Raw genomic sequence first — 12,457 nt, 5'->3', positions numbered from 1 at the left:
AAAGTTTAGTGCAGTGGAAAGGATGCAGCAGTGGAAAGGAGGTGACGTGAACACTACCAGCCAGAAAGGGGGCACGACCAGGACAGCTGAGGGTGCAGCGATTCAGCATATCCCCTCAGCAGTGTATGCTAGTAGGGCTCCTATACAGTCCTCAGCAAAAATTACAGCTGCCCTCCCACATCATCAATCCGGAAGGAAGAAAGACCATGTTACCGCTGCCTGGCCACCCTTGGGGTGAATCACCTTTAGAGTGCAGTGTCTCTCCTGGTGCAGATATATCATCAATAGATCAATGTGAATCATTATAGTATTAACCTGTACTAAGGTTGAGTAACACTTTCTGCTATAACAATTGATGCTACTGTTTTTCTGAAGAGCTCTAATGCCTCCTTGCTAGATTTATGGTAATCCATTCAGATTTGGTTGGGTTATGAAAATTCAAATATCACCATCTCCTGTCTGTGGTAGGCACAATACACCTTGGAAGCATCCCAAAAACCGTCCACATTCTACAGCACTTTGTGTGTACCCACCTGGAGGTCTCACTTCAGCCTGTCACACAGAGGTCAAACTCCAGATGGAGCACGGACAAAATGGATCATCTGCATCCTCCTCCTCCTGCAGCTGCCACCTACCCTCTATTAAAATATCCTTTAGCCTAGGGGAAGGTGCCCTGTTCTGGGAACCAGGAGACCATGAGTTCCAGACTTACAACTTTTGGCTTACCCTAGTAACTCTATCCCCTTAATTTGAGGCCTTATCTCCACTTACAGCACATTACCTACATTGATGGGAGAGCATCTCCTGTTGTCACAGGTACCTCACCTCCCCAAGAGGCTGTAGCTATGTTGACAGGAGAAGCCCTCCCATCGACATAGCACTGTCTGTGCCGGTGTAGCTATGTCATTATGTCCACACCCCTAAGTGATGTAGTTATACCGACATAACTAGTGTAGACCAAGCCTTATTAAGCTTTCTGTCCCCACAGAAAATGCTCTAAGTGCATTAAGTGCATTAACTCAGCGGAGTGCTTCCACAGTACTGAGGCTAGCGTCGACTTCCGGAGTGTTGCACTGTGGGTAGCTATCCCACAGTTCCCGCAGTCTCCGCTGCCCATTGGAATTCTGGGTTGAGATCCCAATGCCTGATGGGGCTAAAACATTGTCGCGGGTGGTTCTGGGTACATATCGTCAGGCCCTCGTTCCCTCCCTCCCTCCGTGAAAGCAAGGGCAGACAATCGTTTCGCGCCTTTTTTCCTGAGTTACCTGTGCAGACGCCATACCACGGCAAGCATGGAGCCCGCTCAGGTAACCGTCACCCTATGTCTCCTGGGTGCTGGCAGACGTGGTACTGCATTGCTAAACAGTAGGAGCAACCCATTGCCTTCTGGCAGCAGACGGTGCAATATGACTGGTAGCCGTCATCATCATGTCCGAGGTGCTCCTGGCCGCGTCGGCCAGGAGTGCCTGGGCAGACATGGGCGCAGGGACTAAATTTGGAGTGACTTGACCAGGTCATTCTCTTTAGTCCTGCAGTCAGTCCTATTGAACTGTCTTATGGTGAGCAGGCAGGCGATACAGATTGCTAGCAGTCGTACTGTACCATCTTCTGCCGGGCAGGCAAGAGATGAGGATGGCTAGCAGTCATATTGCACCATCTTCTGCCGGGCAGGCAAGAGATGAGGATGGCTAGCAGTCCTATTGCATCATCTTCTGCCGGGCAGCCATGAGATGTGGATGTCATGCAGTCCTTCTGCACCGTCTGCTGCCAGCCAAAGATGTAAAAGATAGATGGAGTGGATCAAAACAAGAAATAGACCAGATTTGTTTTGTACTCATTTGCTTCCCCCGCCCCGTCCTCCGTCTAGGGGACTCATTCTTCTAGGTCACACTGCAGTCACTCACAGAGAAGGTGCAGCGAGGTAAATCTAGCCATGTATCAATCAGAGGCCAGACTAACCTCCTTGTTCCAATAAGAACAGTAACTTAGGTGTACCATTTCTTATTGGAACCCTCCGTGAAGTCCTGCCTGAAATACTCCTTGATGTAAAGCCACCCCCTTTGTTGATTTTAGCTCCCTGAAGCCAACCCTGTAAGCCGTGTCGTCAGTCGCCCCTCCCTCCATCAGAGCAACGGCAGACAATCGTTCCGCACCTTTTTTCTGTGCGGACGCCATACCAAGGCAAGCATGGAGGCTGCTCAGCTCACTTTGGCAATTAGGAGCACATTAAACACCACACGCATTATCCAGCAGTATATGCAGCGCCAGAACCTGGCAGAGCAGTACCGGGCGAGGAGGCGACGTCAGTGCGGTCACGTGAGTGATCAGGACATGGACACAGATTTCTCTGAAAGCGTGGGCCCTGCCAATGCATGCATCATGGTGCTAATGGGGCAGGTTCATGCTGTGGAATGCCAATTCTGGCTCGGGAAACAAGCACAGACTGGTTGGACCACATAGTGTTGCAGGTCTGGGACGATTCCCAGTGGCTGCGAAACTTTCGCATGCATAAGGGCACTTTCATGGAACTTTGTGACTTGCTTTCCCCTGCCCTGAAGTACATGAATACCAAGATGAGAGCAGCCCTCACAGTTGAGAAGCGATCGGCGATAGCCCTGTGGAAGCTTGCAGCGTCAGACAACTACTGGTCAGTTGGGAATCAATTTGGAGTGGGCAAATCTACTGTGGGGGCTGCTGTGATGCAAGTAGCCCACGCAATCAAAGATCTGCTGATATCAAGGGTAGTAACCCTGGGAAATGTGCAGGTCATAGTGGATGGCTTTGCTGAAATGGGATTCCCTAACTGTGGTGGGGCCATAGATGGAACCCATATCCCTATCTTGGCACCGGAGCACCAAGCTGGCGAGTACATAAACCGCAAGGGGTACTTTTCAATAGTGCTGCAAGCTCTGGTGGATCACAAGGGACGTTTCACCAACATCAACGTGGGATGGCCGGGAAAGGTACATGACGCTCGCATCTTCAGGAACTCTGGTCTGTTTCAAAAGCTGCAGGAAGGGACTTTATTCCCAGACCAGAAAATAACTGTTGGGGACGTTGAAATGCCTATGGTTATCCTTGGGGACCCAGCCTACCCCTTAATGCCATGGCTCATGAAGCCGTACACAGGCAGCCTGGACAGTAGTCAGGAGCTGTTCAACTACAGGCTGAGCAAGTGCAGAATGGTGGTAGAATGTGCATTTGGACGTTTAAAGGCATGCTGGCACAGTTTACTGACTCTCCTAGACCTCAGCGAAACCAATATTCCCACTGTTATTACTGCTTGCTGTGTGCTCCACGATATCTGTGAGAGTAAGGGGGAGATGTTTATGGCGGGGTGGGAGGTTGAGGCAAATCGCCTGGCTGCTGGTTACGCACAGCCAGACACCAGGGTGGTTAGAAGAGCACAGGAGGGCGTGGTACGCATCAGAGAAGCTTTGAAAACAAGTTTCATGTCTGGCCAGGCTACGGTGTGAAAGTTCTCTTTGTTTCTCCTTGATGAAACCTCCCACCCCTTGGTTCACTCTACTTCCCTGCAAGCTAACCACCCTCCCCTCCTCCCTTTAATCATTGCTTGCAGAGGCAATAAAGTCATTGTTGCTTCACATTCATGCATTCTTTATTCATTCATCACACAAATAGGGGGATGACTACCAAGGTAGCCCAGGAGGGGTGGTGGGTGGAGGGAAGGAAAATGCCACACAGCACTTTAAAAGTTTACAACTTTAAAATTTATTGAATGCCAGCCTTCTTTTTTTGGGCAATCCTCTGTGGTGGAGTGGCTGGTTGGCCGGTGGCCCCCCCACCGCGTTCTTGGGCTTCTGGGTGTGGAGGCTATGGAACTTGGAGAGGAGGGCTTGGTTACACAGGGGCTGTAGTGGCAGTCTGTGCTCCAGCTGCCTTTGCTGCAGCTCAGCCATACACTGGAGCATACTGGTTTGATCCTCCAGCAACCTCAGCATTGAATCCTGCCTCCTCTCATCATGCTGCCGCCACATTTGAGCTTCAGCCGTGTCTTCAGCCCGCCACTTACTCTCTTCAGCCCGCCACTTACTCTCTTCAGCCCGCCACCTCTCCTCCCGGTCATTTTGTGCTTTCCTGCACTCTGACATTATTTGCCTCCACGCATTCGTCTGTGCTCTGTCAGTGTGGGAGGACAGCATGAGCTCAGAGAACATTTCATCACGAGTGCGTTTTTTTTTCTTTCTAATCTTCACTAGCCTCTGGGAAGGAGAAGATCCTGTGATCATTGAAACACATGCAGCTGGTGGAGAAAAAAAAAGGGACAGCGGTATTTAAAAAGACACATTTTATAAAACAGTGGCTACAGTCTTTCAGGGTAAACCTTGCTGTTAACATTACATACATAGCACATGTGCTTTCGTTACAAGGTCGCATTTTGCCTCCCCCCACCGTGTGGCTACCCCCTCAACCCTCCCCCCTCCCCGTGGCTAACAGCGGGGAACATTTCTGTTCAGCCACAGGCAAACAGCCCAGCAGGAAAGGGCTCCTCTGAGTGTCCCCTGAAGAAAAGCACCCTATTTCAACCAGGTGACCATGAATGATATCTCACTCTCCTGAGGATAACACAGAGAGATAAAGAACGGATGTTGTTTGAACGCCAGCAAACATACACTGCAATGCTTTGTTGTACAGTGATTCCCGAGTACGTGTTACTGGCCTGGAGTGGCAAAGTGTCCTACCATGAAGGACGCAATAAGGCTGCCCTCCCCGGAAACCTTTTGCAAAGGCTTTGGGAGTGCATCCAGGAGAGCCACGAATGCCAGGGCAAATTAATCCTTTCACATGCTTGCTTTTAAACCATGTATAGTATTTTAAAAGGTACACTCACCGGAGTCCCTTCTCCGCCTGACGGGTCCAGGAGGCAGCCTTGGGTGGGTTCGGGGGGTACTGGCTCCAGGTCCAGGGTGAGAAACAGTTCCTGGCTGTCGGGAAAACCGGTTTCTCCGCTTGCTTGCTGTGAGCTATCTACAACCTCCTCCTCATCATCATCTTTTTCTTCTTCTTCTTCTCCTTCGTCGTCATCATTGTCCCCAAAACCTGGTTCCGTGTTGCCTCCATCTCCATTGAAGGAGTCAAACAACACGGCTGGGGTAGTGGTGGCTGAACCCCCTAAAATGGCATGCAGCTCATCATAGAAGCGGCATGTTTGGGGCTCTGACCCGGAGCGGCTGTTCGACCCTCTGGTTTTCTGGTAGGCTTGCCTCAGCTCCTTAAGTTTCACGCGGCACTGCTTCAGATCCCTGTTATGGCCTCTGTCCTTCGTGCCCTGGGAGATTTTGACAAAGGTTTTGGCATTTCGAAAAACTGGAATGGAGTTCTGATAGCACGGATTCCTCTCCCCATAGAGCGATCAGATCCCGTACCTCCTGTTCAGTCCATGCTGGAGCTCTTTTGCGATTCTGGGACTCCATCATGGTCACCTCTGCTGATGAGCTCTGCATGGTCACCTGCAGCTTGCCACGCTGGCCAAACAAGAAATGAGATTCAAAAGTTCGCAGTTCTTTTCCTGTCTACCTGGCCAGTGCATCTGAGTTGAGAGTACTGTCCAGAGCGGTCACAATGGAGCACTCTGGGATAGCTCCCGGAGGCCAATACCGTCGAATTGTGTCCACAGTACCCCAAATTCGACCCGGCAAGGCCGATTTAAGCGCTAATCCACTTGTCAGGGGTGGAGTACGGAAATCGATTTTAAGAGCCCTTTAAGTCGAAATAAAGGGCTTCATCGTGTGGACGGGTGCAGGTTTACATCGATTTAATGCTGCTAAATTAGACCTAAAGTCCTAGTGTAGATCAGGGCTTAGTGAAGTTACTTTGTCCTCTTGCCTCAGTCTCTCTACCTGTAAAATGGTGATAGTACTCCTCTCTCATTTTGCATGGGAACTGTGAAGATAAATTCATGAATGTTTATAAAGCACTTGGATACTATGGGGATGAGTGCCATAGAAAAGAGCATGAGGAAATTCATAATTCTGTATTAATTGCAAGTTTTGGATCATGTGAGTAACAAGGGCCACACATTAAATTATGGGGCTAAAAAGAAATATTGAACAGCTGCCTTACACCCGGAGCACCTCCATCCTGTACATTGAATGAGATCGGGGTCCTATGGAAAAAACAGTATGTGATCATGTAATTAAAACACAAGGGGACCAAATTAAGGTTACACAGGGAACCTTAATTCTGGCATTTCCTAATTTTTGAGTGCTTGACTTGTCAATTTAAATGACATTCTTCCAATGTATTTTTAACCTGTCATATTATTAATACAATAGCAGCATATTAATTAAACATGCTTTAAAAGTAATGAGCCTAGTTTTCATATCTGGGCACCTGAAGCTAGCCAAAACAGATTTATATCTATGCACTTAATCTGACACTCATAGGCAGCTAATTTGGGTAGGTACATATCTAAGTGTCAGTATAAGAGCTTAAGTTTAGTCTCCCATTTTTGAAAAATTGCCTCCTTTTCCCCTTCTTATAAACTGCCAAAAATGACATTGACTTAAATAACAATTGTAACAATGTCTTTAAAAATATTAGATTGCAATTAAAGCAAAAAAAGAGACAAACATTTCAATGACAAGTCTTAACCTTAAGATTAAAATGACATCTTAAAACTACATGGTTATGATTGGCATTATGGTAATTAAATAATCACAGGGCCTTTAATATTGTGCTATTACATTGCTCTCCTAAACCAAATATCAAGGATACCTGATTTTTAGTAAGTTCAGAGCAGCTAAAACAAGTGAGCCAGCTTTTGACTGTTACTCCTCTTGAATAGGTACTTACTCCAGGAGTGGTCCCATTGACCGACTGAAGAAGTAAGGTACTATTCCACATGAGTAAATGTCTCAGAATTTGGATCTAAAGCAACTGGCCTCAGACGAGGATGTGCTTTAACAGCTGATTTCTCCTTAAGCCACCTATTTGTCATTCTCAAATCAACGAAGATGCAATTCCTTAATATATCTATGATAAGATACATTTTGTGCACGCACACTGGGTAATTACAGGAACAAACTGGTATTTAGGAAATACTTGATTTGAAGGCATAAAACCCTTTAGATATGCATAGGACTGGCACTTCTGACAAAACAGAAGTGTACACACATTTTGCAGATGCAATTATGCACCCAAATTTGAAAAATTTTCTCAATATTTGTTCAGGGTCAGGATTCGCTTTAGAAGTTTCTTGATGTGGGTGAGTAAAGCAGGTTTGCAAGCTCAACTAAATTCAGGAAACAGCTCTCGTGAAACTTAATTAGTTCATAGAGTAAAGATATTTTGTCCCTTGGGAAGCCCTCCTGTGAAAAGGGGAGCTTTAGCTTCTCCAGCTCTTTTCTTAACAAGATCTACAAAGCCTTTTGGTTTGGATTCTAACAGGCCACGTTCAGGTGATGTTTAACTTAGACGGGGTGATATGTAAGTTAGAACACCTCATACGCAGCCTCCCTCTCAATTACTCTCAGTCTAAGGGAATTAGGGAACAGTCTAAGGAAGTGTAATTTACATACTGAGAGTGAAATCCTATGTAATTTACGTATTGAGGGTGGCCAAGCTTCCATCGACTTCAGTGGGGCCAGAATTTCACCCTAAACATTCAGCAGAAGGTTTAAATTAAAGTAGATTAGGATCATTATAAATTACACTTTCCAGCTTTTGGGCATGTAAACTGCACTCACTTAGACTCCCTTTGGCATTAGAAGGGTGGGTATGTGAGGATCATTGAGAAGATACCCACCCACAATTACAGAACACCTCTGAATGTGGTCTGTGAGTCTGAAGGAGTCTAAATAAGTGAGTATGTCTAAGGGAGCTTAAAGGACGTCTATGTTGGTGTAACAAGCAAACATACACTTGGAGGGGCCTGGTAATTTACTTCAACTTAGATTGTCAATTAGAATTGCTTCTGAATTTAGCCAGCTGTATTTGTATGTTTTTCCTCCCCATAATGAATTTTAGCTATGTATTAATGCATTGAATGCATTGTGGTGTATACTTTAGGGATAAATGGCGTAATGGTCTTATGCCAAGTACATCATGCATATGTAGCACATTACTGTCATTCCCTGGGAACCTACATTTTAAGAGGACAATCCACCTTCTATTGAAGTCAGTAGGACTTTCTCCATTATGCTCCATTACAGTTGTTACGCTTCTATGTTCAAAGTGGGTGCTTTTGAAATGCAGTTGTTGTTTTTTATTTCTCCCATTTTCAAATCAAACCTCAGTCTCTTTAAAAGGTTTGGGTACCTTCCATCCTAAAATAACTGCCTTTTATAATTTTCTTCAGAGCCGACAAACAGTGACTTATTGATACCTGTATAATTGCAATGAGCCATATGCTACTTATGAAAAGCAATGCAAGAAGACATCCATAAAAATATACCTGGGATAGCGTCTTTGTAAAGCCCCTAACCTTGGTCCCACACTCTGTATCAGAAAAATAATCAGAGAAACCAGATTACAGAGTTTAAATACAGTTCGTAATGCACTATACTTTACTGGTCAATGCACATAATGTACTTTCGTTACTTCCAGTGATGGCTCATCCAGTAAATCATTAATCTCTTTTAGTTTATTATAATGTATACAAGAATATGTAGCTGTTTGGTGAGAATTCTTCAAAATTTGGCGCATTCTTTGGGGAAAATATTTTCTGAGAGGAACAATGCCATCTGTGGATTACACAGATTTTTCACTGCACAGATTTCCAGCCAGCATGTTACTCATGTATGGACATTGGTTTTACTTAGAGAGAAAGTACAATAAATCATTATTTATATTTTTATTATCTGTAGTTTAGAACAATCAAAAAATTTTTAAAGAAAGAATTGCATGGACTTTAATGTCAATTTTGGGTCTAACTAAACTATGTCACAGTTATAGACAGGTTCTGGTTAACCCTAATGCATGAGCATGAGAAGGAGGTAAGTAAGGGCAGGTGGAAGCAAGGCCATGCTTTTGCTCTTCCCATTCCCTTGTGCCTTTGTGGGAAAGTATTTGCTAACAATCTATGTAATTTGAGTCAGTTCTTTGGATGTTGGAGTTTCAGAGAGAGAGGTGATGGATAATCTCAGTCAGTTAGGCATTCTGAACAGGCTCTGCCCACTGAGTATTAGATTTAATATCTGCATGGACCGTGTCAGATATGTGTCAAACAATGTTATAACAGATGGTGAAGGTATTTATGGTGTCATCATGTAAGGATATTTGTTTAGATGTTTTTAAAGTAAGAGGCTAAACAAAAAGAATTGAAAAATGGATATAAAACTTTATCTATGAAATATGTAGCCACTCTAAGCCAATGGGAGAGAGCTCTGCCATCAACTTAATTAATCCACCCCCAATGAGTGGCAGTAGCTATGTCAGTGGGAGAAACTCTCCCACCAACAAGGCACTGTCCACACCAGCAGTGAGTATGTCACTCGGGGGGTGGGGGGGAGGAGGGGGAGGGTGGATTATTCACACCCCAAAGCAACATAAGTTATACCAACATAAGTGGTAGTGTAGACATAGGGATAGGTATGGGAGGGCATCAAATGTTCCAGCCTTAATGGCAAGCAGGAAAGATATAGGATTGTTCCTGAAATAAATGCTTGGGGCTCTAAGGTAAGGTATTAAAAACCTTACATATTTAACCATCATATGGATATGAAGATAGAAGAATACCGTTGTGTAAGCACAGTAAGGTATGGTCCACTAGATACTATATCAGAATGCAATTGTATGTATTTTGCATTACTATAAAAACTCTCAACAGCTGTAAGTTAATTATGATGTGGAATTGCAAAGTATATGGTGCTCATCTCCTCTAGTATCTGTTCTAGAACTATCTGCAATGCAGAAATTAAAAAGTCAGAACAAAAGGATGGAAGTTGCCTTTTAAAAAGGAGCTAATATGTGGTGATTGTCATGATACAAGTGCACACATTCTTGTACAGAGTGTTTGTTTTCTAAATAAAAGATTAATATCATTGTAGCTATGTACAAAAAACTGAATTCACAGTTGGTTTAAAGGGACATAATCAATTTAAATTTGGGCCAAATTTTAAATTTTATATTTAATAGTAAGCTTTTATAAAACCTAAGACTAATAAAAATAGGCTTCTCCAGTTAAGATAACCCAAAGAAAACCATATTTTTGAATGTAAATATTCCCCTGAAGTGTTCAAAATCCAAATGTTGCAGCACTGAGAACCTGACTGGGAAACTGGCTGGAAACAAAAGAAAAATAGGCTTAGCTGATTTTTCGTTGTCCAAACTGGAAAAAAAAAAAAAAGATAAAACTAGGGCATAAGTAGTGACAAATATATTTGATTTTGAGACATTATTATAACAAATAATACAATTTGCTTCTGTGCAATATGTGATTTTTAGTTGACAGTGTCTCTTTAACGTTAACACTAGTAGGAAACTCAAAAGTATTTTTTTCAAACAGAAATGTTGTATTGGTCTAGTCTTTTTCCACTAGTTTTTTTTTTTTTTTTTTTTTTTGCTCATACGCTGTACAACACAAATACAGTTTGGTATCATTTGGAGTTTATAAAAAGCTTTATTCATGTCAGTCATCAAATTGAACTAATTGTGCTTGCACTGCAGTATTAAAGAATTTATAATTAATATAAAATAAATTTAAAGGTTTTAAAATAATTGACAAAAATATGTGAGTTCAGTGGGAGCACTGATGTGAATAATGTTAGTCGTGTGTAAGTATTTGCAGGATCAGGCCCAAAGAGTATGCTCAGCTGTACAAGACTGTTGATCCAGTCCTGCAAGATGTGAAATGTCCTGCCTACCGCTGAAGTCCATGGAAACTGATAGTGCTCAGTAACTCAAATGTGGGCCCACTATTTGCATTGCTGCTGTTCAAGTTTTGTGTGAGCATCTTCTTCCCAAACCTCTATTTATATTTTTGTCATGAACATTTCTTCTGCAATGCAACTTGAAATACAAGGTTTCAGCTCAGGAACAAATATATTATTTACCACATTTGAAAAGATATCCATTTAACAGTTTTATACTTCATGTTGCAGTAGTAATAAGAGAGAATATCTTGGTCATTTCAGAAGTGTATTTCCATCCTACTGAAATCTTTTTAAAAAATGTAAATAGAATATGTATTGCCACAATCCAATATTTCTGTTTACTTCAATGATTATCTTGTACAAATTAAAATGTACAGGCTATACATTTTCTTTTAAGCAAGGTAGTTGTTTATCTTAATATACCTACCTGGCCTGATCCAGCTCCCATTAAAGTCATTGGCAGTCTTTCCACTGACTTGAAGGGGTGTTGGATAGGACTATGTATTGATCCTACGAAGTGGTAGGTGCTTCTGAGAAGTACTGATCACTCTCAGCTCTTATTGACATTAATGGGAGTCGAGGGTGCTCTGCACCTTGCAAGGTCATGTCCAATAAATGGCTACAACTCAGTAATATTTTCTCATCCTTGATTGTATCTTTTTTCAAAATTCAAGATATGGACCGGACCACATAGCTCCTCAAATACAAAAGCCTTTGTTGATAATTTTTATCATTCATATTAAGGACCCAGTCTTTCAAACACTTACACATAAGAGTAACTTGACTCACATGATTAGGCCCACTGAACTCAAGAGCTTCTTAAGTGGTCTTGGGCTGGTCCCTGTTCAGGTGAAAATTTCACCTTAGGGTGAATTTTCCCCAGTATGAACACAGATCAGATTTGTGGGGAAGGAATAATACAAAAGCAACCCCTGACAGTATATGTGAATAATATATGTGTACATTTATAGAATGTATAAATGTATGCATATATGTACACACCATTATTAAACAGTACCCATCAAAATACTGTCTAAAGATAAATGAGCACATTTTGTTGACCTTTTTACTGCAGAAATTTTCTTTTCTTTTTTTTAAGTTCTAATAAAAGCTCTTTCCCCTTGTGCTATTTCCCCGTTGTTTGCACTGAGTCAGCCTGGCTTGAGAGATAGGGGGGACTCCATTACAGACCAAAAGATAGTCGTTTCTCACATAATCTTTTCTTCAAATTGATGTTCTCAGCTGGGGACGTTTTGGACATAAAGAATTAAGTCCTGTTCTTCCTCTACTCACTGTGGAACAAAAATGAACTGCTTCTGTATCAGTATTTGCTCATAATTGTTTCTCTTCTACTTAACCCCCAAGGTTAAATTCGCTAACTGAAAAGGCGTATTGACAGTTAATCTCGATGTGTGTCAAAAAGCTGAGCTCATTGCACTGGATAATTCCCCCTGGGGATTGTGCTGTAGAATACAGCACCATTTGTTGAGCTGTTTGATAGAAAGAAAGAAAGCTTGGTATGGAGGAAATGGTTTACAACACTGCTTTTTGAGGGAAGGGGCATTATCACATGAGGTTGACTGTAACACAGGTAGAGTATGCAGTGGTTTATTAATCATAGT

The 12,457-nt window shown here is 42.9% G+C and overlaps 1 protein-coding gene across 2 annotated transcripts in view; it reads left to right on the top strand.

The window, feature by feature from the left end:
• SLC24A2 (solute carrier family 24 member 2) overlaps positions 1-12,457 on the top strand; it is a 172,934-nt gene that overhangs the window by 73,725 nt on the left and 86,752 nt on the right. The window lies entirely within an intron of this gene.

This window comes from Eretmochelys imbricata, chromosome 5, assembly GCF_965152235.1.
Source record: "Eretmochelys imbricata isolate rEreImb1 chromosome 5, rEreImb1.hap1, whole genome shotgun sequence".
Lineage (NCBI taxonomy): Eukaryota > Metazoa > Chordata > Testudines > Cheloniidae > Eretmochelys > Eretmochelys imbricata.
This window is presented reverse-complemented; position numbering and strand designations above follow the sequence as displayed.